The sequence below is a fragment of the Amblyomma maculatum genome, chromosome 4 (genome assembly GCF_055883805.1).
Source record: "Amblyomma maculatum isolate TAMU_Amacu chromosome 4, ASM5588380v1, whole genome shotgun sequence".
Classification (NCBI taxonomy): Eukaryota; Metazoa; Arthropoda; class Arachnida; order Ixodida; family Ixodidae; genus Amblyomma; species Amblyomma maculatum.
Genome location: NC_139347.1, coordinates 184,850,022 through 184,853,403, shown reverse-complemented (window position 1 = coordinate 184,853,403; position 3,382 = coordinate 184,850,022). Strand labels below are relative to the sequence as shown.

General features: G+C 42.3%; 1 pseudogene; it reads right to left on the bottom strand.

Annotated features, from left to right (window-relative positions):
- Window positions 1-499: 499 nt before the first annotated feature.
- Window positions 500-1,315, bottom strand: LOC146193815 (ubiquitin thioesterase OTUB1 pseudogene; annotated as a pseudogene).
- Window positions 1,316-3,382: the final 2,067 nt, after the last annotated feature.

Sequence of the window (3,382 nt, the reverse complement as noted above, 5' to 3'; positions counted from 1 at the left end):
AGACGGGAGCACCAAGACAGTGGTGTGCGAAGAGATGCTCCAATGCATGTAAACCAAGCTTTGGCACACCAAGGCAAAATACCTCACCTAGGGCTCCCGAACTTGCAGGGAGTTATTTGCCGATACTCGAAGCAGAAAAGTATTTCCAGAGCGTGACAGTCGCCGTCCACTTCGAGGAAGAGACAGCTGCCTCCAGCTCCAATGGTCTTCCACGTACAAGTTCGTCAGTCAAGTTGAAAAAAAGGGAAGCCACGAGATGCTCCTCCAAATGTCCACAAAACATAAAAACCGACATGAAAAAAAATTCTTACACCTAGAGCAAAACAAGAACAAAAAAAAACACAAATTTTCCCCTGAAATTAGTTAAGTGCACACGACCGACCAACTTGCAGGTGGCATTGTGGAGCGCGCTTTCAAAGTTAATGTTTTCCCTCATCCCGTACGAAGAAACAACAATCAGGTTGTAGGGCGGTCAGATCTTCCCTAATTCGCACTGCGTTTACTGGTAGAGGATGTCGTAGTGGCCCGGCTTGTACAGGTGGTGAATACGCGGCTTACGGTCCTTGGGGAGTCGTGTGTGTAGACCTTACCACCCACACCACGGTTCATGTACTGGATGCGGACGCCAACGCCCATGTGGCGAGTAAACGAGGTCACGTGGATGTAGTCCCTCTCCTTGTACATAGGCTCTACTTCCTACTTGAAGAACTCCTGCACCGTTCACTGCTCATCAATAAAGCTAGAAAAGGACTCCTCCTTTTGCAGCTGGCCAGAAGTCAGTAACCTCATGTAGACAACGATGTAGTCAGAGAGGCCATGAATGTTGAAAACTTTTAGAATGTCGTCGATGTTGTTGTTCTCGATCTTCTTGAGAACATCTATGAACGTGTCGTGGAAATCCTCGATGGTGAAGCGCTGAAACTCGAGGGAGACCAGCCTTGCTCGCCTCGGCAAGAGACTTGAACCTGTGTACTCCTGGTTGTCTGTCAGCAGGCTTTCCAGTGCAAAGCTGAATGCGCGAAAGAAGCAGTTGACATCGTGCTTGGTCTTTCGGATGAACTGGTACTTGCTCCGAGGGTCCTTGACTTTCTCCTGGTACACGAGGTTACCGGCGACACACTCTTTCTGCAGCACACATAGGCCCTGTTTGATGTCCGCTAGAGGAACACGCTCAGCAATCTCACGCTCAATTTCCTTATCTTGCGCAAGTATTGCTTCGTCGTCATTGATGCCTGACATCACGTTTTTTGAAGGCGAATTTGGTTCTGCTTGGGGGCCGCACATCATTGGCCATGCTTACGTTCGGAGGGTTCATTTTGAAGAGTCATTTTGGACTGGCATAATTAAATTTCTGGAATCTAATAGCATGTTTTCTAACTTTTAGCACAGTTTTAGGAAATGTTTCAGCACCTTAACGCAGCTAGTTGAATTTTCACAAGACATTCACTGCGGCCTTGATATAGGCACCTAGGTCGACACTCTATTTATATGTTATTCAGTCTTTTGATATTCATTCAAATCTCTTAGTAAAGCTTAGCATGATCGTGAAAAATCCTCACTTGGTTAGCTGGATTGCCAGTTTCCTTTGGCATCGGCCACAATTCGTATGTTATAATTCAACTAACTCTTCTTCTGTTGATATGCCATCTCGTGCACTTCAAGTGTCGGTTCTTGGTCCTTTATTATTTTTACTATACGTTAATGACTTAACTTGAAACGTCATTTCACACATACGCCTTTATCCGGACGAATGTGTTTTATATCGCGTAATTAACACACCAGAAGATCATCTTCGACTAAATTCCTCATTTGTCAGCTTCTCTACTTGGTGTACACATATAAAATGAAAACAAATTTTACTAAAACTGTGATAATGTCATTTTCTAACAGTACGTTTCCTTCATTGTTCAATTACACTTTCAATGACTTATCCTTGCACAGTGTTTAGGAATATAAGTATCTTGGCGTCATATCTACCACTAACATGTTCTGGTCGAAACATACTAATTTCATTTGCACTAAAGCAATCAGTAAACTTGGGTGTTTTAGGAGCAATTTCAGCAGTTTTTCAAAAGAGACTAAGTTGCTAATGTATAAATCTTTAATCCGTCCAATTCTAGGTTATGCTCATGCTGTCTGGAACCCTCATAAGGATTGTGACTTTAACCTCATCGAAAGCATACAACGAAAATCTATTAGGTTCACATATCGTCGCTATGATGAACATTTTTTCACCCTCTCGTGCCTTGGATTCTATGAACCTAACCCCTTTATGTGTACTCCTCCACAGTGAGTCACTGAACAATCTGCATGGCATCGTCAATTTTCCTTATTATGTCTCACATCCCATATATATTCCTTCACATATTCCTCAGTCAAGTAGGTGTCATCATAGCCTTAATATTAAGCCTTACTTTCATAGATCCGATAATTTTAAATAACTTTTTTTCTATGCACTATTGAATTCTGGAACTTAATCCCTGGAACAATTTGTTCACTGCAATTCAGCGATTTTCCGTTAAAAGTTAATTCCAGCTGATTGATGTGTTTTGCTGTCCTTACAGTGTAGTGTTGTATTCTCGTTTTGGTACTGTTATTCTGAAATACATTTGCGTCTCCTGCCTTATTTCCTGATAGTGTTTAAGTTGTTTACTTGCTTTTGTATGACGTTTGTAAAAGATTTGTGTAACCCAATCCTGCAACAGCGCCATAAAGGGGCTGCAGTATGTATAAATAAATAAAATAGGAAAAACAACATTAAATGACACCCCCCCCCCCCCCCCCTTTTCGTCTGCCTCTTTTTTGGTTGGCCCATTCAAAGGCCCACATACGTAGTAGATTACTACGTGTTTGCTCATGATCTAATACAAAGTGTTCCCACTATCCATCCCGCTTGATTGAGATTTGCACTGACTAGCAGAAAAACGAGTCAGTTTTTAAATACTATATACTGCAACGACAAATGCTTTTCACCTATAGGGGATGACGACGAAGACGATAATTGCGTTTTATGTTAGGCCGAGCCGGTATGAAAATGAACCTCCACCAAGGTTTTTTAATCAGCTATATGCAATCAAGAGACCAAAGAAAAGTTGGAAGATAACCCTGTTGATATTGTAGGGTACCTACAGGAGATTCTGCCCCCCCCCTCCCCTCCGCCCCATTTCTCCGATTTCATTCCCTTCCAGGTAGCCGTGGCGTTGGACAGAGCTCGGCAAGATACTTAAAAGAAAGTATCTTCGATATCGGTACAAGATACCGAAACGGAAATCGATTTTCGAGATACTCGATACCTCGTTATGCCGTTGAAATACGGAATATAATAAATGTGGTATTATGATTAGCGATTTTAGAAAATTTCGCCGCAGCTTCTGGATTATGT